This window comes from Onychostruthus taczanowskii, unplaced genomic scaffold, assembly GCF_017590055.1.
Source record: "Onychostruthus taczanowskii isolate IOZ18803 unplaced genomic scaffold, ASM1759005v1 scaffold1, whole genome shotgun sequence".
Lineage (NCBI taxonomy): Eukaryota > Metazoa > Chordata > Aves > Passeriformes > Passeridae > Onychostruthus > Onychostruthus taczanowskii.
In genome coordinates this window covers 5,322,107-5,345,753 of record NW_024496525.1, presented here as the reverse complement: position 1 = coordinate 5,345,753, position 23,647 = coordinate 5,322,107, and the positions used below count along the sequence as shown (strand labels likewise).

The 23,647-nt window shown below is 39.6% G+C and overlaps 1 protein-coding gene across 3 annotated transcripts in view; it reads right to left on the bottom strand.

Annotated features, from left to right (window-relative positions):
* MIDEAS (mitotic deacetylase associated SANT domain protein) overlaps window positions 1–14,120 on the bottom strand; it is a 52,170-nt gene extending 38,050 nt beyond the window's left edge. The window contains exon 1 of one of the 3 annotated variants that reach the window (XM_041427702.1): window positions 13,830–14,120. The gene's annotated coding sequence lies outside the window, so the exon portion shown is untranslated. Of the gene's footprint in view, window positions 1–890; window positions 909–13,419; window positions 13,675–13,829 lie in introns of those variants that run through there. The other 2 variants (XM_041427712.1, XM_041427721.1) reach the window with 2 other exon arrangements.
* Between the last annotated feature and the right edge of the window lie 9,527 nt (window positions 14,121–23,647).

Sequence of the window (23,647 nt, the reverse complement as noted above, 5' to 3'; positions counted from 1 at the left end):
AAATTAAGGGATGGACAGTACTTCATTAAAGTATTTATTAAAGAACTCCCTCACTCATGAATTAAAAAAAAAAAAAAACCAAACCAAACCTTGGATGAACTTTTACCAGATCCACTATTTTACAATCATAATTCCTTCCTGAAGCAGCAACTCTCATAAGTACTGTCTGCATATGATTTCAGCTCAGTGTATTATTATAAAATATTTTACGACATGCATCTGTAATTACTAAATATGTTCCAAATTTGGAATTTGTTTAAGTGTCTTATTTTTCTGCATTTTGGAGGTAGCAAAACACTGCGTTTTCCCCTGACAGGAGTGCTATGCTCCCCTGCTCTCTCCAAGCATACTGAGTACCTCAGTACTGTGTTACCAGGCCCACTCACACTGCTGTAAAAGGACTGCTTTTGAAGACACTTCTGTAGGCATCTGGGCACCAATAAATTTTAATGTACATTGCTGTTTCAGCTCACGGTCGGTGTCTCCCTAGCTCATCTAGTTTTTCCAACTCCCTGAGATGCTTCTCTCATTCCTACTAGGCAGGAGTAGCGGTCTCCAATCGCTGCTAGAAGAAGCTGGTATAAGCACAAATTTCCATTTATAGATCGCTATTAAAAGGTTTCCTCTCTTGCTCAGGCAAACACTGGGCTCAGTATGATTACAATCCATCTGTGCATATATCTGTTAGAAAAGTTATTTCCTCTTACAGAGGGTTATATTTATTTAGCTGCTCCAGTACAGCTGTTCCAAAGCTACTTGGAGTCTAAAAGCATGCTTTTCTGTTGTTGCTTTTCCCAATGAAATGCCTCAGCTGCTGAGCAAGAGCCCGAGTGACAGCCTGCAGAAACATTATCTCTCAAAGGGTTTGGTCCCCCCGCAGCAGAGCTTACCGTCCCGCAAGTCCCGGAGGCCAGGCCGCCTCCTGGCAGCTGCCCCGGCCCCCGGGCAGCCCGGCAAGCCGCGGCCTGCGGCGGCCGACAGCCAGCCCCGCCTCCAGCGAGCGAGAGCCCGGGGCCCGCGGGCGCCGAGCCCCCGGCACAGGCCCCGGGGCTCTGGGCGTCTGCGGCAGGAGCGCCGTCCTGCACAGAAAGGCATTCCGCCACACAGACATCTCATTTAGGTCTTGAATGAGGATTTTTTTTTAAATTTATTTTTAATATACAGCCTCTTTTGTTGTTTATACTGCTTATCTGGCATTTCTACAAGATACGAATATACACAGCTTCATTTTCAACTTTTGTGTTAGAAGGAAAGTCCTAAAATTATTAATTATGTAACTTTATAGCAACGTCACAAATTTATTAAAGCAAGGTGAAAAGTAGCACTGATAGGACTGAGGAAAAATGAAAAATCAAAACCTCTTTGAAACTAATGCCCAATACACACTTCAGAAAAAAGCCCCATCAAAAATAAATTAACATTCCTGCCTCAAGGCCAATTTTTCCACCAATTGTATTTAATAATAGTAAGGGACTGGGCTGTTGCTGAACAGATAAGCTGACATCATTCCAGACACGAGTTTTCCAGATCTTCCTTTTCATATTTAAAAAAATTAAACAAAAAAAAAACAAACCCAAAAAAAAAAAAAAAAAAAAAACCACAAACACAACCAACCCCAAACCACCAAAACAAAACCAAAACAAAACAAAAAACCAAAATCAAACAAAACACCACCCTAACAAACACAAAAAACCCACCACCACTTCTTCTTAAAAAATGGTGAAGGAGCCACCTTTCAAGCAAAATGGTCTCAGTAAGTCCTGTCAGCTTGCAAAGTGTTAATATATGCTTTATTTTATTTCTTCATCTGCTGTGTTTCTTTTAAATTTTGCTTGTGTAACACAGATAAGTCAAATCAGTGGTTCTTTCCCTTCAAAGTGATTGGTAACTCATCTCTTTCACAATTCAGCATTTGGAAGAAATCTTGCAATGCTGGTGTGAGACTTCCAAGTTAATTGTGTGAATGAATAAAGGGATATGGAATAATTAAGCAACTTTAACTTTCCAGTAAGATGACTGCAAGTATCATCAAGCAAAATGTTTTGAAGTTCTTTGTTTCCAGCAACAAAATCGTTTTCAACTAATCTGACAATGCAGTTGACATTTTCTGATGGTGTCAGAACACTGAATATTGAAAGCCAAAAGAAAACCACCTTCTTCCACAAACTCCCTATTTACTCCATGCAAACTGGCACCAGCTCTCCAAATCAGGACCATAAGTAGTAGCTACAAAGAGAACACTACAACAAAGCCTTCCTGTTTTCACTTTCTTATGCACAGTGGGTAACAGTTTTGTGTAAGTTAGTCACAAGCAGAAACCCTATAATAGGAAGGGCAAAGTGTTCACTTTGCAGTTGTTACTGTCAGTTTTTGATTTTCTCTGCTGGTCCTCTCTAGTAACATAGAGCAAAAGTAGTATCAGTTTCACAAAAAACACAGCTGTGTTTTTGAACAGAAATACAACTTCTCTCAACTTCTTGCTTCCTTGCAATCCAAAATTACCTGTGTGCAAGACTGCCCTGTCCTTCCTACACTGTAGCCTTTTGTGTCCACGACCAATCCTGAATCCAACCTATAGCTGTTCCAAGTGAAGGTTTAATATTACAAAGGGTTACAACAAGCAATCTTATAACCAAATATTTTTTGCCCTTTTTCATGCAAGAAAACTTCATACTCTTCAAATCTGTTGTAGGATGCATTAAGCTATTTTGTCTCGACAGACTAGGAGATTTCATTAAAATATATCAACAATATGCAAAAATGTTTGGGGGGAAAGCAAAGGGTTAAAACCTCCATGATAGCTGCTGCAAAGAAATAATAGTAAGTAACTTGACAAAATATTCACACAGTCTCCTGCATTCAAAGTCATTATGCTTTTCCCCTCCAGACAGGGTCAGTATGTCCTGCCAATTCATGAGCTCCCAAAAATAAACCAGTTGAGTAACTAAAGATGTCAATAGATTTTCACATTGCCTCCACACATCCAAACTGTATGGCTTAAACGGTTACTTGTAAACAGCCAGGCATCCTACACTTAACCTAGAGCACTTTCCCAAGCAAATTCTGTCACTTACAGTTACTCTGTTAGAGCTGTCACTGAACAAAGAATATTTTTCCACCTCCAAACTCTCATAAATCAAGTCACTCAGAAAGAACTGCCTTTTTAAAATGCTTGATAGCACGTAGCAAAATTGAGTAGTTCTATTCATCTTCACAATAAAAAACCCACAACAGAGCAGCTGAGAGATGTAAAAAATGTCCTGAACCCATACTTCAAGGGAGAATGTTGATCCACCACCTTCTTTCCTTCCATCTTTGACCTTTTCACTGACACTACCCAAGTTACCCAACTGAGAAACAGAAAAGTATGAAATAACTCTGCATAAGAGGAGACTGAAATCACCTAAGTGCACAGAAACAGAGAAATAATAATTTTGTTCACTGACGTGACTGAAAGCCAAGTAAGTAACCTTGGCTATGGAAACTACTCAATCTGCTCCACACAGAAACTGAAGCATTCATTTCTAGAGTGCAATCCAGAAGCCTCCATTCCCCATCTCAGATTTCTAGAATAAACATGATGGGATTAACAGAGAACTGAAATTCAGACTTTTAATCACAATGTCCAGGGAAAAGCCAGTCAAGAGGGCCCATAGCAGATGTATACAGGCAAACATGTATCTGCAATAAAATGAAAAATTGCTATTTCACCCAAGGCTTAAGTGCCTCTATCTGCTGGACGTAAACAGAGGGCGCCAAAAACCATTTCTGAACAGCGATGTCAGCTGGTTCTCAAGGAGGTGTGAGAGGGTCTGGGCTGCTCTACAAAGCCTGCTGACAAAACACTCAGCCAACCATAGAGATGTAAATTCAGACTCACATACCACACCTTCCCCTATCAGGAGGGCCCATCAATCACCTCCTCTGTGTGGGACAGAATCCTCGTTTCCACTCACATTATGCCACTGAGTGTTAGGTCAAAGTATTGTTTTGACGATTATCTCACCTTTAAACATGGCACAAACGATGTAAAGTGCTCCTCAACAGTAAGCTTGCAAGAAAGGGAGCAGACTGGAAACATTTTGTTATTCTACGTCCCATGGCACCAGAAAACAAATGCTTCCTGAATTGCATTTTGCTGTCTTCTCTTTCAGGTCCTTAGTCCTACTTATCCTATAGCCGTCTAACAGCTTGCAGATGTAAGTGCAGATTCGTGTATTAGATACAGGAAGTTCCACAACTGGAGGACCTAATGCTCTTCTGCATGAGGGCAAAGAGCACGACTTGTTCTAAGCTCAGGGTACCTGTTCCTTATTGCTGCTCATTTTAATTTCCATGTAAGCAGCTTGTTTTGTCTAATATGAATAAAAGGATCAATGAAATCATAAATCATCATTTCCCTTTAAGGGTGGGACACCACAGAAAGAACAATAAAAGCACTTCAAGCTATTAAAAGAGATTAAGAGCAAGATTTTACTTCAGCTTTTTAAGGCTACGCAAAGCCACTGCCTTCTTGGGAAGAGTACGGATGTGACTTCTCAAATATTTTAACCCAATTAATATGTTAGAAAGCTCCCCTAGCTTCAATTTCCAGATTATAGCCCTGAAATAGATCTCCGTAAGAACTGCTGGTACAGACCCTATCACAGCATTGCAATCTCCACTAGCAAATGAGATCCTCAAATTGCTTTTGACATAAGGGACCGCTATAGATTGCTCAGCTTCCCAAACGTCTAGGTGTATCTTGCAACTTTGTAGCATATTGTTCAAATTAAAGTGGTACAAACCCGCAGTAAAACCGTATTGCTTCAGAAAATGAATGTAAAACTGTAGACTTATCTATGCAGCCTGAGATCAGGTGCAGACTTTTTTATATCATGATGTGAAGATATCCTGGTTCCAGCCAGCAGAGGGTTATTTTTTTGTAACTGACATGAGGGGCACAGCTAGGTCATGGAGGTTACTCTACACCATCTCATGTCATTGCTGGGATGGAGGAAAGAGACATTCTGCTAGGGAAAAGGGTGACTGTGGAAATTGTAGATTTCCTTCTGGTGAGAAAATGTGGCAGAGGGAGCCATCAGCTATTTTATTGCTGTTACTGCTCCTTTTCTTATCTCATTGCTGTTTCCAGTAAACTGCTCTTAGCTCAACCCATGATCTTTGCATTTTGTGCCTCCAATTCTCCTCTTCAGCCCATCAAAGTGGGAGAAGAGGAGTAAAGAGAGAGAACCGGTGTGTGGTTTGGAGAGTGGAGGCACTAGACTGGGGAGTACCATTCCTAAACCTTGACAGAAGAGAAGAAAAACATCTTATGCAGGTTTGAGTTATACTCAAAATCCCTCTTCAGCAGATCTCAAACTCAAGAGAATATAGAAAACTGGATTTTTGTTTGTTTGTTTGTTTTTGGTTTTTTGTTTGTTTCATAAGAAATTATCTTTCTGTATTTGACACCAAAGGGTTGCTGCAAATATTAGTGCCATCTCTGCTTTTCAGCTGAGTAACATGCGAACCACTGAGTTTTCTTCTTTGCTTTTTGTCACATGGTCCTTGGAGTGTGCTGTTATGGTACTATACAGGCAGAAATAAGCATTTACAATTTGAGATCAAAATTCCAAATATAGTTTAAATACCAATATCTCTCATGAAGGAAGCATTAAGAATTTCTAAATCTAGGTATCTTCCTATATTGGCACTTTTTCATTTTGTGTGAGCATGAGAATTCTGGTTATCTTTTAAAAACAAGGTGTTTTGCTCTTTCATCTAAATGTCATTTTTCCACAAATATCAACAGGAACATGATAGCACTATAACAATAGAATATTGCTGATCAGGATTGGAACAGACTATTGATTTATCACTACTGGGGAAAAAGAAACACTTCTGTTAAGAAAAAAGTAAAAGCCATTTCAGTATCACTTTAGTCAGCACAGAAGCAGCAGCAGCATCTTGCCAACATGGATGTTTTAACATCAACTACAAGTATCAAATACACTGTCCCTTTAACTAAATATCCATGTATATGTGGTCAAGCAATTGCTGGTGTTGACAAGTATTTGGGCCACTGCCCTTGCTCTCATACTTGCCTAATGATACCTGACAGAGGTGCCTAGCAAAGAAATCCATAAAGTGGCTAAAAAGCAGCAGTGCAAGTTGGAGGCCAGTGAAAGGTCTCTAGCCTTGCTCTACTAACTCTGTGTTAGAAATGCATTTGCTTTATGACCAGTCCACACCAGCTCCATCTGTCTCCTGTGCTTAAGAATTCAGCAAATACATGTTTATGCCACTCTCAGACAAACAAAGACCTGCATCGTGGCATACATGTAGGCACAGGCAGGCTACCTCATTTTAAAATGCCAGGAGAGATTACCTGAATAAGGAAACAGAATTTTCTAGTGTGCAATTTTTATCAGTAGTAATTGTGATTATTAAAGAGCTCTTCCAGTTGCAGAGAAAAACTTTACAAATCAAGGCTTCAAATCTGCATTTCTTTTGCTAACAAAGTTCTCTGAATTTTAATTTCCTCTCTAAAGGTAAGGTAACTAGGTTTATTTATTCTGCGAATTAAAAAAAAAAAAAAAAAAGCCCAGATAGCTTTGTTCATATTTTAATAGAAAAATATCGTTGACATCAATAAAGCTTCTTGCAGGGCAGCCCCTTATTCACTGTTAATAAGTGCAAACCCCGAGTATAGTATCAACTATATCACACTTCTCAGGTTTTCAACTTCTCAGTTCTTCAAATGTTTATTCTTTATATCTCAAATTCAAAATCAAAATATATTGTTTATAAGGAGCTCACATTCTTTTTGTATCTTCTTAGGCACTAAAAGATCTTTTCATCACACATCAAATTTTTCTACAGAAACATTTACAGTACATTTTCTGCAGAAAGAAAGCTGCAATAGCAAAATAAGTCAGCTAGTACCCTACCTGAAATATTTTGCTTTTGCCAAAGAAAAAGGACTAAACCAAGGAGGAGTCACATACTTCAAAAGGAAAGCAGTTCCCATACTTCAAAGGGAAAGAAATGTCTTAAATATCCTTTTGACTCTTAAATGTATTTAGAAAATCACGATAACGAAAGACCACTTCAATACTGAAATTAAATCAAAAGAAAGTGAGGCTGATAATCAAATGCAACATTTTACACAGTTGTTTACTTACAATAACACCCTTTATGTGCAAAGGCTTTCTAGTTATTCAAGGAGCTTTCTAGTTATTCAGCCCCTAATAACCAGAATGCCTAAGGGTACAGTAATGCTTCACTAGTATGACAAAAGTCAAGATTTTGTTTTTAATATATTCCCTTTCTTCTCCAGAGGCATCTCAACATCCCTTAAAACGTGTTCCTTTAAACAAATATTGTTTGGAAAGTCCACATTATTTACTGATATATACTTATATTTTATGAAGATTTGAAAGTACAATAGCTTTCCATTAAAAAAATCTAAATAAAATATGTATTATTAATTAAATATTATGGATACTATAATTGTCCCCTATATATAGTGTGTCTCATGCAGGATAACATCTAGAGTTTATCACAAAAGATTCAAAGAGAATAATTGAACTCAGAATTTTCGAAGTCATGATATCAAACTAAATCACAGAGGCAGTCAGATTTCCCTGCTAGTTTCACATTTGTGAGTATTTGGGATCCTAAGTTGTCATCATTGGAGTCTCTTAAAGCAGTCAGAATGTCTTACAGCTGTGGCTCTCTCTCCTCCCACCAGGAATTTGGCAGTGCTGGGATTTTGTTCTCAAATGGTATAAAATCAAATTTCAATAGGAAAATACTTTGCTAAATTCTTCTCCACCCAAGTGCAGTAATTTCCCACAAACACAGTAAACTCTCTATTCAGGAAGTGCATGAAAGAATACATTATGTAGGGAGAAATAAATGCTTGAAATCAAAACAGTTTAAACTCCCAAGAGTATTGTTAAGGACATTATAAAACTGTAAACAAGAATGCAATTCTTGACAAATAACCAGGTGACATATGCAGGAGTTGAAAAGGAAATGCTCAAGGAATCCCAGGTGTACACGGCATAGCAGGTAAGGCCGCACCTAAGCATACGTGATTAAGTCAAGTTTGAAATCCTGCAACATCTTCATGAAACCTGGGATCCAAACAAAAATGCACTTTTACCTATGAACTACACCATAACAAGGCTACTTGGAGATTATTCAGACTTCTAAGACTAGTTTCAACTTTGGACCTCATTAGGATGCACAGCGCAGACAAGGTGACAAGCACTGCAGCAGGCTGAACACCAGGTTTTGGTTTGTCCATGCTGAAGGGAAGCAGCCACTCTGACAGCTGGAAATGCACCATACAACTGTACCACACACAGGTTGCAAAACCAAACCAGTATTTCAAAAAGTCCTATTAGTTAGAAGTCCTTCAAAAAAGAAAATAAAAAAATAGACAAGAACAAAACTTGCAGTTATAATTCATGCATATTTTGATCACCATTACTCTAGAAATAACAAAAGCAACATTGGCAAAGACAACAAATAAAGATAAACTCCAAAATACAGCACTATATTCAAGGCTAAAATAATAGTACAAACAGTCAAACAGAAAACTTCAGCATGGTTTAAAAAAAAAAAACAAACCAAACCAAACCAGTATTTCAAAAAGTCCTATTAGTTAGAAGTCCTTCAAAAAAGAAAATAAAAAAATAGACAAGAACAAAACTTGCAGTTATAATTCATGCATATTTTGATCACCATTACCCTAGAAATAACAAAAGCAACATTGTCAAAGACAACAAATAAAGATAAACTCCAAAATACAGCACTATATTCAAGGTTAAAATAATAGTACAAAGAGTCAAACGAAAAACTTCAGCATGGTTTAAAAAAAAACCAAACCAAACCAAACCAAACTTCCCAAACTACTCTAGCATCACAAGGAAAAGAAACTTTTGTTCTCAGGGGAACTAAGTTATAAAATGAGATATGAGTGAGTGTATATAACAAATGGTGTATATACATATAAATATGCACAAACATTTAATTTGTCTTCTTAAAACAAATGACAGGAGGATACACCAATATATATCATTGTACTGTAATCTCTCCTATGATGGGGAAAGCCAAGCGACTGGGAACCAATGTGAGAAGATAATAGGCAGCAAAGAAAAAACAAAGCCTGAACACTGACTTGATTCCTCTTCCTGTCTCTTTACATCCCAGCTCTGAACATGTAATCTGTCACTAAAGTATTTAGTAAAAAAGATATCAGAACTGTTTCTCAGTTTACTACTTCAGGTACTAATAGCACTTGTTTCAATCCTTACCAATGCTAAAGTCAAACTATACAGAACATAAACATTAATTTTCACTAATTAAAGGTAAAAAGGAAAATATTATTCTATGCTTTGCTGTAAGTCTTTCAACTTGTCTTTAAGTACAAGCAAAAAATTAACTGAATTAACACTGAACACTTGGCCACACCCTCCCAATCTAGCTTTTCCCAGTTTTCAACTTCTTGATTAACACCAGCCATCAATTCAACAAGGGGCAATCATGTAGCTTACTTGTACATAAAAAAACATTAATTTTGGGGTGTGTACATTTCAAAGAATATCTGTACATCACATTGTATACAGATTAATGAAATATATTAATTTAAGCCTTGTCATCTGGTGGCTGTCAGTTGCACAAAATACAATAAAAAGCTTCAAGAGAGCCTGCAAAGCAAGATTTAATAATTAACAAGATCATCTCTGCATCCGCATTGAACGGTTGCTCCTAAATACCTGGCCTGCTTTCAAAATGCATGTATTCACACTTTTTCCCGGTGTGCAGAGTAGAGCTTTCCCTCATAACTTTTTCAGTCACTGGAGTCCATCAGCAGAGCACCAAGGGCTAAGCTGGAGCCCGCTCAGCAGCAGAGAGGGCAGAGCGCTGTGGAGCGCTCCTGGAGCGGCCTCCTGCTGCAGACACGTGCATTCGTGCACTGCGAGCTGCTGGAGCTTCCACACGGAATGCAAGGGGCTGCTATGCAGCTACAAAAACTCAAATTATTACTTGACCAAGCACCTCTTTCAGGGACGTCTGCAGTGCGTAACGAGGATTTCTTAGTATGAAGGCTCAAATCACACCGGGGGAACGTGTAATTCAAAGCACAAGCAACTCTCGTCTGACACAAAGCTCTCTGCCACACTTGCAATTATTAGGGAAGGTCCTCAGGATATTTCCTTGAATTAGCAGTTCATCCCTCCTATTTTACAAATTGCTCAGTGACAAGTCTTCCCTTTGGATGTGACTCATGAGCCTTGGTTGGCTCCTGCCAGAACCTGCAGCTTTTTGGGCATGTATTTATTGCAAAACCTCAGCACCAGAGCTCCTGCCTCCCTCACCTCCCCCTTTCACACTATGAATACTCAAAGCGGTTTACTTCTCACTTCATGTCTCTTAGAATGTAACTAATTGCACTGGAGACATATTTACTACATTTAATTTTAGCAAAACTGTAATTTACTGCAACCAATATTAAGATTTTATGCAATGGTCCAGACCAAAAAAAAAAAAAAAAAACCAAAAAACAGGGTACAAAAAACCATCAGCTCTTATCTCTTATCAACATTCTTATTCCACAATTTCATCAGTTGGTTAAAAAAAAGTGTTTGTTAAATGTTTACCTAAGCTCAACAGAAAGCTATGTAAGTTTCTTGAGTAGAAATCCTTCAAGAACTGCTAAGCATATAGGAAATATATACACCTTTGCAAACAGGGCCACAGGCTAGACAGATTTCCAGATTTGCACTCTGATTCCTGGCAGTCCCTCTTGTCTCCTTACATGCCTGGGCACACCTCCGCACACACACCACCAAAGTGGCCATTTCCAAAGAAAGGCTGCATGTCCTCAAGTCAGGGGCAACTAAAGGGCTCGATTAGCAGCTTGACAGAAGAGTATCATGAAAGGGATAACAGGCTTGAAAATATCTCCCGTGGCTCCGCAGCCACCACTGACAGGTGACCGTAAGAGTGAAAATGCAAAAATGTAAACTAACATTTGGAGCATTTATGCAAGCTTTTGAAAAGCTTGCATTGTGCTACAGCCCTCATCACTTCATATCACCACTACTCGCATGCACCTGGATGGGTTAAAGGCTAGCACAGCTACACCTTTATTTTGCTAACATGCCCACAAATGTATATATATCTATGACTAATTCCACTGAGAACCACAGGACAACTCAAGGACGTGCAAGTTACCTATTCCTTCGTATACGCATCCAAAGAATCCTGGCCAAAAACTCTCTCCCTCCAGATAGGTTGTGAAAACCAAAAGAGTTAGCATAAGGAATGACTATATTGTATCACTATCACAAATGATTCAAGAAATCTTTAAGAACTACTCCAGAGGTAATTTTGACATCAAAACATCCAGTATAACATAGATTGTCAAGTTAGTCAAGGCATGAAGTAAAATTTCAAGAAAAATTTACAAGTAAAACATTACTGTAATGCACACATTGTTTGTTTCACATGTTTTACCAAAACAAAATGCTCCAATAAACTTACAGAAGGACCACTAAGATCATTATCAAATGACAAAAAAAAGCCAAAAACCAACAAACAAAACACAAAAAACCCTGTCAATCTGTTAACAAAGCCACATATATTTTACATGAAGCATTTTCTTGAGAACCTGAGGAAACTACCAATAGTATGACCTGTGTCTTCAGCTAAAATACATTTTAATTAAACACCAAGAAATTTTAAAGCAGCTTTCCATTTTTATAGTACTTTTCATTGCAGTGCTCAAAATACTTTACAAGCCTTTGTGGCATTTATTAAGACATCAGCTATAATAGATGAAGATAACACTTCCAGAAAATTGTCTCTAATGTTAGGCCAGTCTCTGAGAACCAGATCTGAAATGTTTCAGCTCTGTCATGAATTCCAAGTACTCTCAAAACTAAGCTGATAAAAATAAGAGGTGACCAGTATTTCTGAAAAACAAATCTTAGGGAACTTATGTTGTACCCACAAGAACTTTGGATAATTATGATTACTTTAAAGTCTTAGTTAAGAGCCTTGCTAATACAGTGTCAGTGGCACACTTTGTCACTGCCTCATAGTATCCCTCAGCCAACACTGCCTACAAGATGACTGAACCAGATGCAACTTTTGAGTTAAGTTGAAAAAGCATGCTCTGAGCGAATCTCTGGTCTGGTAGTTCTTTCAAGCTCTTAAGTTTCTGTGGCCTGACACAGAAACTCTCCCCAGTGCTCTTCTCTCCATTTCCAAGCCACCTAGCTGAACTGCAGTTGCTTATTTTAACACAGGTCTTTTTCCCACACAAGCACGCAAAAAATTAGACGAGAGCAAGAATTACGCTAAATGTGCAAGACTGTAGCAAACCCGCTTAAATTTCACCTTGTATATAATCACTTTAGAAACATGAACCCGCAGATTCAATGAGCTTTCAATTTCTGTCTGCTGTGATTTCAGAAACTACTAGTGGCGTTACTGCTGAGTATTTCAAATCTGTGATTTCTACGATCAGCCTCACTCCACTTCTCCTGCCTTCCTCTTCTAATTCTATGACGAAGTCGGTCTAAGAGGAACGTGGCAGTTCAATGCAGAACACATTCTCTTTTTAGCATTTGCAATGCAAAACTAGGTTTTGTTCGGTACAGAAATCTTGCACAATAGCCTGTGTATACGTATTCGTTCCAACAATGCTGTCCTATGCAATCACTCTGTAATTACACACAGTCATAAAGCTGCTGCTGTTGCTGCTCGGAACTGCAGTCTCGCCCTCTAAACAACCTAATAGTCTCTGCATTAGGACATTTCTTTTTCTCTCTTCCCCTCCCTTAACTGCTTGCTCCAGTACAGATGGCCTTTACACTAAGCTCAAAGCACGTACTCGGAATGAAATCAAGTTATTATTAAAAAGTTCCATGTTTTTAAAAGAGCGTAAAATAAATCTTTGTTGAGCAAATTGAATATTTCGCTAATTCTGCAAGCTGCAACCACACAAGACTTTACAAACCAAAAATAAATCCTGCTTACGCCTGTTTAAAAAAAAACCCGTAAGTATTATATAAGACTCTCACATACGCGCGTAGGTGTATTGTCAGCTTTTACTGCTAAACTGCAACGAATCGGTCTTTTGCAGTTGCTGCCAGAAAAGAGCTGTACACTTGAGAGCACGGGATTTTTCAAAAATTATCTAACAAATTCCTCCCCACCCCCCTCCACTGCGTAAACCCCAGCAGAGCGGTCCGACCCTCGCCACGATGCGCGCTCAGGGCGGCCGGGACCCGGCGGCTCCCGCGCAGCACCGGGCCCCGCACACGCCGGGCTGCCCCGGCTCCGCCACGCCGCGAGCAAAGAGCTTCCCCCCGCCCCAAACCAACCCCCCCAAAATTCCAGCCGCAGGCAGCTCACCCGGACACAGACACATCCCGAAAGCAATGCCGCAGCCAGGCAGCCGCGAAGAAACCCCTCCGGAGCGCTTGTAACAACTCAGGGTACGGCAGGAGGCGATGGCTCAGCAGCCGAGCCTGGTCCCCCGCAGCAGGCGGGCCGGGAGCGCCGCTGCCCCGGCCCCGTGGGGCTGCGCGGCCCGGGCGCGGAGCCAGCCGCCCTCGTCACCTCCACAGGTACTTCTGCTCCTCATCCTGCACCCTGCACCCACAAACAAACCGCGCACCACCACCCCCAAAAGAAAAGCCCCAGGAAAGACACCCCCTCTCCAAAATGGCAGGAAAACGGAAGCAAATCGTGCAAATTCAAAAAAAAAAAAAAATAAACGCGCGGAAAACAGGAGAAGGAAGAAAGAGATCGTGCTGGCTCACCTGCGCAGCCCGGCACGGCGGGCGCCGCGGGGGAACGTGGAGCGGCTGTTTGCAGAGGGGGGCGGGAGCGAAGAAGGATGGGGGGAAAAAAAAAACAAACTTTGTTTCTTTCTCTCCGGGACTCAGCGAAAGCGTCACTTCCTAGTGCAGTAAGCGGGGAGGCTCCCGGGCCCGGGCTCCTCAACTCCTCCTCCTGCCGCCTGCCTCCTCCTCCCTCCGCCGCGCAGCTCCCCGCGGGCCCTCAGCGCCTCATGCCGGCGCGGGCCTGGGCCCCCTGCCCTTGTCCACAGATCTCCGCTTGACCTTCTGCTCTTGGCTGTCGCTGCTGTTGGCAACGAAGGAGAGGAAATCCCCAACGAGTGAGGGGCGGGCAGAGAATTTGCAGCATTGATTTGAAAGCCAAGCCCTGCAAAACATTGTCCAATACCCGGCGGAAAGCGCCGCTGTGATGCCCCGAGTTCAGAGCCAGCCTCTTCAGAGAGATAAGGCTTCTTGTCCTTTCTCTCTAAAGAAAAGCAAACAAAGAGCTCTTGGTTTTTAAGGAAACTCTTGTACCAAAGAAAAACATGCTTTTTTCTGTTTCCCACTTTTGGTCCCTTTTCTCACTTTTTCAGAAGAAAAAGTGGAGAAAAAGAAAAAAAAGGAAGGGAGAAAGGACGCTAGTCCAATGAAAATCTCAGGTCATGCCTATATTCTTGGCTGTTTTACCAGCACCTGAAATTTACTTTCACAATAGCTCATACTTCTGAGGTTTCTAAAAATGTCCAGCTCCTCTTCTGGAATATGGCTTCCTCTGCTGCCTTGGCCAAGAATGAAAAACACAGTGTGCTGACAAATGCAGGCACGCTACTCTACACTACTAAGGCAGGAAATAAAGTTTGTCATTGCTCCCTCTGTAGACTGCTCTGCTACTTGAGTTTGTTAACAATCAGCAAAACTTTTAGATTATAAAATAACCTTTAGACAGTGTTCACAGATTAGACTCAACAATCAGTGAAATCAGCGAGCAACATGAAAATGCCAAACATTTTTCTTCAATGTGCATGTTGCCACATGTTTACCTTCATCCAGGTTCAGATCATTCAGTGCACACAGCGCAGCAGCATTGCTGGATTTTGGGTTTTCTTCCAGACCAGCAGGGCAGTTTCCCTTCTAGCATGTATTGCCTTATAGAGTGAAATATAGAAGTAATTTCTGCACTGCTCACTGTAGCTCGTGTTTCTTTCACAACAGCTCCTTGCAGAACTTTTTACCAGGGAAGCTCAAGATGTGTAGAAACAGGAGCCCAGAGAAGTGACTTGCCTATGACTGTAGATGCATAACCAGGTTACTCTGATGAGTCCCAGGTCAGCAGTCTAATTACCACACCCAGTCTTTTCCTGTCATGGTGCAGAGGATAACAGTGAGACACATGGTGCTGAAGAGCAAAATAGTAGCCACAGGTACTACTGGTAAAGGTTTTTTTTCTTTCACAACCAGAGGTATCATTTGATGCAAGACCTTCTCAATAGGACCTTCAAGGAAAACTCTGCTATAGCACCATTAATACATTTACTCTTCCAAACTCATGATAGACAGGAACAATAGGTCAATAACTATTTAAATCAATACAGAAAGAATATTCCCAGATGTTCACAAATTACCTAATATGTAAAGCAAACATAAATTATTGAAAATCTAATAACTAGCCGTAGTCAAAGGCATACAACTCATTCATTTAATTTACCCTAATAAAGATTGAAAAGAGAGATTCAACAAACTGGAGTTATTTCCTCTCTGTTATGTTAGGCAATTGGTGCCTCCCATGAAGTACATCAGATATTGATGAGATTGAAATTACTTATGCCAGCTTTCACTGGGGGGAGAACAAACCCAACCAAAAATAAACCCAAACCCCACCAATCTTCTATGATCTTAAATCATGTTCTAACAGCAAAGTGTATCTCTTTGTTCCAGACAGAACAAATGCATGTTGTACTTCACCTGTTTGGAGGCTGGGAGCAAAATGATGAGCAGCATCTTGTATTTCACAATACTTAATCACGTAAAAGCAGCAGACAAAGGCAGAAACGTCATCATCCGGCTACAGAAGCTAAATTGCGCAGAGCAGGGAGTGTGCTTTCTGCCCTCCTCTAGGAGATATGTTAACTTGTTGGGTTTGATAATTCCCTCCTAAATAACGTATCAGGTAGATAGGAATCCTGCTGAGCCAAAGACAACATAGCAACCACAAGGACAAAGCTGAAACACACTGTAAGATGCAAAATCTATAGGAAAGGATGACTGTATTTCCTAAACATACCACATGGGATGAGAACAAAAACAAGCAAGCAGATAGGTACGCCAACTAGTTTATAGATCTAAAATAGAAGAAACACTTCAAAGACACAATGATGTTTATAGAGCTGTATGTTAAGTGTTTATCTTACTGAGCAATTAAAGTTTTATTAAGTGTTTTGTAAGGATTTTACAGTTATACACTCTTCAATTGTTTCTCCATGCCTCACATTACATGCTCTTTACATCTTCGCCAGAGCCAGCCATCATAATTTTCTTCTTTTCAGTAACAGTTTTTGCTATGCTTTTAAAAAGTTTTTCTTGCTCCTTTTCTCAGCATATACTGAGATTACATGATGGCTGCACATCAGCTTTACCCTGACAAAACTTGATACACACGCATTCCCTGTTACGTCACTATTTTATTACTACACTGAAGGAGATTGGAAGATCTCCTGGCTATCAGCATATAAAATCTTAGTTTTCTTTGGCTTGTACAGACACATCTTGTAGTGTACCAACATCGACTCATATCATTAATACCCTGGATTGCACTGAGTCAGAATTTGGATTAAAGACTATGCTTTGCATACTCAAGTTTGCAAAACCGAGCCACAGGCTCAGTAGGTGGCACTCTTTTCGCCGGGTCAGAGTAGAGCCAAGGCCCTGTCCTCTTTGTAATTCTCAGGAGTTGAACGTGTGCTCCAGTATGATGGGTGATATTATGGAGTCATTAGTTCTCCCTGAAATTAGGTATAAAATGAAGGTATTAACCACTATGGCTAATAAAAAAGTATTTACACCCTTTGTAATAGGAGTTTCTGAGTCTAAGCCTAATGCATCCACCTCATAATCACACTGAAATTTCCTCTAAAATTTCAATAGGATGTGATTTTTATTTAAAATTATTAATGTCAGCATAAACCAGTAATTAATAACTGCAGTGTTTATCCCATAAATGTATTCAATGCTTAGAGGCAGGGCTGCCTCTGGACAAGCCAGAGAATAGACTGACAGGAACGATGTGAAGTTCAACACAGACTAATGCAAAGCCCTGCACTTTGTCCAGACTGACCTGCCATTGCACAGGCTGGGATTGGCATGACACTCAGTGACACTGAATAAGATCTAGGGGTCCTGGTGGACAGTGGGAGAAACACCAGGCAGTAGTGAAGGCTCACACCATCCTGACCTGTATAAAGAAAATCTGAGCTAGGTCAAGGGAAATGACTATTTCTCTTCACTCATCATTTGGTAGCCTGTGTCTGGAATACTGTGTGCAGTTTTGGGCAACCCAATATAAAAAAGATGTTAATAAACTGGAGCCAATAGAAAGTCAAGATGGTCAGGGGCTGGAACAGATGTCCTCAGCAAGGAGAGGCTGATGGAAACGGCGGTCATTTCAACCAGCTAGTGAGGATAGTGAAGCAATGAGCAACAGTGTCTGATTTCAGTGTTGACCCTGGTTTGAGCAGGAGACTGAACTAGTGACCTCCCAGAATCTCCTCCAACTTGACTAATACTATAATTCAAGAAGCAAATCCTTTTAACTCACATAAGAGGAGACCTAATTAAATGACAGTCAAATAGTTTGAAAATGTCTTGTAGGAAATACAACTGATTGTATCTATTTCAGATTTGTTGGGCTTTATTTTTGAGGTTGTGAATTTAGAAGACCATCAGTGTAATTACAAATAAAGCCATTCCCTCATAGTCACCATTTCCCACCACTATTACAGGAGAAAATGTTCATTAAAATGGTTTTCATACAAGACCAATTACTTTATACTACAGAAAAATTTTAGTTTTTCCAATACCAATGTCTGTCTCCTGTCTTTGTTAGAATTAATCACTCAAGTTGGAAATATTATGCTAGGGCACAACTTCTCTTGGGAAATTTGACACAGACAGACAGAATGTTTGGAAAGAAGGGGTTTGGCCTATTTAAAAGAGTTTTCAAAAAGAAAAAACTTTTGTGCCTATATTTTACTCTTCATATCTGAATTTAAAATTAAAACACTTAATTCAAGCTAGATTTTAGCAAGATTCAGCTTCTTTGATCACCCTGGGGAGAAAATACATGTATTTATAGAGCATGCGTGTGTAGAGCATGCATATGTAGACACACACAGTGTGTCATGACCTGCTCCCTGAGAACCAGGAGGAAACCTTGTTACATGAGGGAAAGGGAGGGACGCTGTGGTTTAGAGAAGAAACCACATGTGAAACAAAGTTATTCACATTGCTTAAACACTACTGAAAGAAGCTCAGATGCCATGGTGGGAAAGCCAGCGCGGGAAACTATGAAGAACCAAATTAGATGGCATGCTGAAAACCAGGACTGTTGATCCTTTCTTCCTAATTTTGCTAGCTTGTATAGCTTTAAAAAGACTTTGTAGAATTTCTGCACTTACTATCACTTATCTCAGTATGCCACATTATTTGTTTGTTTTACAAACAACAGTCTGTGGTAACATTGTTCACTAAAATAGATAAAAATACAGTATTGGAAGAAGCTAAGTGGTGAGCTGAAGGCTACGTGGAGGTTGGATACCTGAGCTTTGGTTAGCTCCAAATGCTCAAGTCCACATGCAAACTCTTCTGTCACACTATACTGTTCCCGTATTTTAGGAGCTCAATATGCAGATCGTACTAAACTCCAACATGCTCCATCACCAGTGTCACCAATCTACATGTACAATAGTAGGACACCAAATGCTTCTTGCTGTTCAATTGACTGAATAATGACACAAGTACTTCTGAAAATTAGGTTCAAGTTACCTTAAGCTAGGATAATACTTAAAAAAACCTAACAACAACAAAAAATATTAAAAAAAAAACCTGCCTGTAAACTGCCTCTGATCTTTTCTTAAATATTTATTGATTATATTTTCTTACATACTGTGTGAGAGGAACAATTAGAAAATGAACTGATGAATATATGTATATTAGAACTCTAAAAATGTAAAGCACCATAAATTCTTTAGCTCTATTTAACTATTTATCATCATAATTTAGATAACATAAATAATAATGCTACTACCTTGGGAAAAGTCCATGGTCAAGTAGCTCTCAACAAGATCAAGAATACTTCAGATCAGTGGAAATACTCCTGAAAAACATGGTAGGCAAGAAATATCAAGAACTGTTAGGCTTACGTCAATTTTTAATCCTAATACAAATTTTTAATGCTATAATCACTTCATGGGATGCAGTTGGGCTGAAGTTAAGGGGGTAGAAAAGTTCACAGTTTGGAGCCAAGATCAAGCGCTGAGAACAGGAATGACTGCAGTGCAGCTGCAACGTAGCTCAGGCACAGCCACATGCAAGAGCCTCAGCTTAAAGCAGCTCCCAAAAAAATGTGGCAGAAACCCACCACGAGGCTTGTTTTGGCAGGTAACTTCCACTAAAGCTTCTTCTGTCTGTCCTTCCCTAAGATAACCAGCTGTGCTTTCTTTAAGCTGACTTCAAGCCCAGGCAAAGAAACCCCCTAGAGGCACTCACAGTCCTAACAACAACAAATGAACAAGAAAAGACATAGTGACAGCATGTACTGCAAAGTAATATTCACAGCTTGGTTGAATTTAGTGTAATAACAGAAATAAAGACTGAAAGATGAAACAATAATATGTGATATTTTTTTCTCTCTTTGTATAACACTGATGCTATTTACTAGGAATTAGTATTACAGACAATAGTCTAGGCTGTTTCTTTAATACTCTGAGTAGACCAATTTCTTATTGAAGCACGCAGAAGTTAATTAATTCAATCATTAGGCTATTTAATAATATAAAAATAAGACCTGCCCCATTGACATCAAGTAACTGCTAATAACTGTTTATAAATATTTGCAGGATTCTGGAATATTTGTGTTATGTACTATTTATATGCGCAAGATATATATATGTATGTATGTATGCATGTGTACATATAGAAGAACATCCTTAAAGTCATCTCTTACAGAGAGCGTCAACTAGGAAATTCTTGTGAGCTTCAGTAGCTCATATATTACAAGCAGCAATCTCAAAGCCCATTTCAAATCATTTGACACTTGCAGTCATTCAAGGAACTTTCAGCCCAAACAGGTTTTAGTGACAATGACTCAGAACCATTGCAATTAAATTGAAGCATATGCTGCATAAATCTAGGGACATCAGGGGAATCAGAAAACGAGCATTTGCTAACACCAGGTTCTGTTGGTAGCCCATGGTGCTCTCTCCTGAGGATTCACCCCTATTCCATCACATAAATAAATTAACGAACAGCAAGGGAACATAAACCACAGTGGGAGACACCAACATGTATAAATAAGACTTATGTGACAGGCAGGTACCAAATACAGAAGATAATCTGCAACCACATAATTACGCACCTTGATGACCTTGTCTGTCCCTCTACTCCTTAATCCTTCTTTTCTGTCATTCTGTGCTTGCCTCTGCTGGCAGTTTGCATTGGTGCAAGCCAGGCTGCAGCTTCTTCTGTCATCACCATTACACTGTAGCATTTTTGGTGAATTGCTGTGCAGTTTTTATTCTTCTCAGATTCACAAGCAAGTTGCACCATTCTGATTTCCATACCTGGAATCCAGTAGTATTTTGGCAATCCTCCATGATTCCTTCCAATACCAAACTGTGACCTATCCCAACCAGTTGGTCTGTTTATCTCTGTGATCTCTGAATATTCCTTATTTTTTGCATAAAGTACATTGCATATTCCATTATAAGGAAAATTAATTCAGTTACTCTCTATATGTTTATTAGTACAAATCTCATTATGGAGTTTGTTCTTCTTTCCTCTCCTTATCCTTTTTTAATACAAAATTTACAGGGTTTTTTTTTCTTGTCAATGGGAACCTTAAAAGGCTTGTACTTGTAGTACAATCGACAACATTTTCTTCCCCATTTCTACATAGTGCATAAAACACAATTTCATAACAGTAGCCCTATCTAGAATGTGGTATTCCAAGACAGGAATGCTTCCCAAATACAGATGTGGTTATTAAAACACAATTTCATAGCAGTAGCCCTATCTAGAATGTGGTATTCTATGGCAGGAATGCTTCCCAAATACAGATGTAATTGTGTATATGGTCCACTGGCCATTTGAGCGTTATTTATGTTTTCTGTTAGCCAACAGAAACACGGATCTTCATGGCTGCCACAGGACTGTCAGCCTGAAGGAAATGCAGCAATTCCAAAAGGAAGCAATGAAGTTTTTATCAATGCATCTCGGACATTTGCAAGTACTCTCAAAACCCTCCCTCTTGCACACTAAGGAGGATATTTCCTCCCTTGCAAATGCATGCTCCTCCCTCATCTCCCCCCAGCCCTGCTCCTGCAGAGATTTCTCCAGCTCCTTGAAGCCGCAGTGGACTGAGAAAGCAAAGGATATTATCGGGAGGAGGATAATGTAACAAAGATCTACAGTAGAAGAACCAGGAATGCACATGAGCCATGAAGGCAACCATGGAGAAAGTATCCAGATACCAAGCTCGAGTATTCTGTCTCTGCTGGATTTACCATAGGGTCTGTTTATATGTACTTGTTAGTTTCTGTATCTTTCCTCATATGTAAGAGAGAGGCATCCTCCAATATCACTACTGCCTCAAGCAATAAAAAAAGCAATCACTGTCTTTTTCTCAGCAGAATCTGTTCCCCACAAGGAGTGTTCTGAATATGTTGTCTTTGTTGTGCTCCTAACAGAAGAAATTCACCGTGCTCAAGGCAGGGAATAACAAATCCACTGTGCACTAACAATAACCTTAGAATCATGACATTGGGCTTCATATGTCAATGTACATCACAGAAAAGATGGAGAAAACATCTAGAGTTTCTCAAGAATGGGAAGTGGTTCAGGAAATTTGCATCCAAAAACTGCAGGAGGAAAAAAACTGCCCAACTAAGAAAAAACCAAAACAACCTTTCCCAAAAAACCACAAAAAACACTCAACACAGAGATAACCCCCAAACCTGCTCTTATCTTGAAACTATGAATATTAAGAAAAATTACCAAATTATAGGATCTTCATTCTTAACATCTGTACCACTAAGAAAACAAATGTTACTGCTGTTCATTTCAGGCATATACAACAGTAGGATGTTTGGGGTGTTTTTCCTTTTGGGGAAAGATTAGTGGAAGCCCTTGAAAAGATGTATATTGGTTGAGGAACAGAAGACATCAGAAGTTCAAAGCAGCACAGAAGACAACAAAGAGAACTTCATAACAACAAAACTCTCATAGTTCATAATGAAATCTGATTTTCTAATTGCAGAGTGGAGCATTGCTGTGCAGGAAGCACACACAGAAATTGACACGGACATAAAAAATTAGGTAATGGAGTTAAAGAGGAACACATTTTTCAGCCTCCAAATTGTAGTGCTTGAAACAGTGAGAAAAGACTATTTGTAGAAATAATTTCACAAGTTCACTTGGACTAGCTTGCCTATCACAAGCTCCTTGATTTGTAGACTTGGAATCTCCAACTAGTCATGTACTGCTATAATTAAAATACTCAACATTTTTGTCAGAACTAAGATATAGCCTATTTATTCCTGCCAATTAGCATTCATGATTATATTTAAAATTAATGTGACTTGCAGTGCTTGCAAAGGCAGTATCCATTAAGTGATCTAGAGGTTGTACTGTTAGTACTATCTTGCATGGCACACCAGAGAAGGCTACGCAAAAAACAGAAAGGCATCTAAACAAGCTCTCATTTCCTCAGTAGATGTAGAAATAATATCCCCAATGCCTTGAGGGACTGTCATTCAGGAATGACAGAAAGCTTTTTTACTGCCTACCAGCTATTTTGGGTAAGACACAGAGTCCAGTTATAATCTGAAGCCAGTTTTGGTGAGCTGCCTCAGCCCTTCCAGTTACCAGTTGTTGATCACTCTCTAAGACAACCCTCACAGTTGTTCTGCAGCTGTTTAGCAGACTGAGAAGAGTTGTTGTCTAAGTTTCACATGTTCAATAAAATCCTTTATTACCCATGATAAGAAGGGTAAGTACAGTCTTCTAGAATACAGTAGCTGGCGCTATTAATTCTGTCCAGGCCAGTTGTGCTTACTGATCCCTCTTCTTTTCCTGAGAGGAAACAGCTGAATGTCTCTGCAAATGCTCATTCCTAGGCCAGCAGAATACAACAGCTGATTTACTGATATCATAGTCATTAATAATTGACCGAAAACAACCAAGTGCTGTAAATTTCCAGAATGTTCACATACTGAATGGATGAGAAGCTTTCTACTAATATTCAGCAGCCCTGAAACAAGCCCTACACAAAGATCCAAAAATATGCCTTTGGTTATCTTGAGACTTTGCAAATCTACATAGTTCTCTTCGGCAAACCACTACTTGCTTTTCAGAAATAGCACTGCAGAAACATGATGCTAGTGCAAGAGAAGTTCCTTCAGAAGCAGTTTTCTCCTCATTCATTTTCCTCCTTGTTTACACCTACCATTTATTCTCCTTTCATCAGCTTTCATCTTTATCTACATCCCAAATGTGTTTTTCCACAGTTAGGTTGAAACCCACAACAT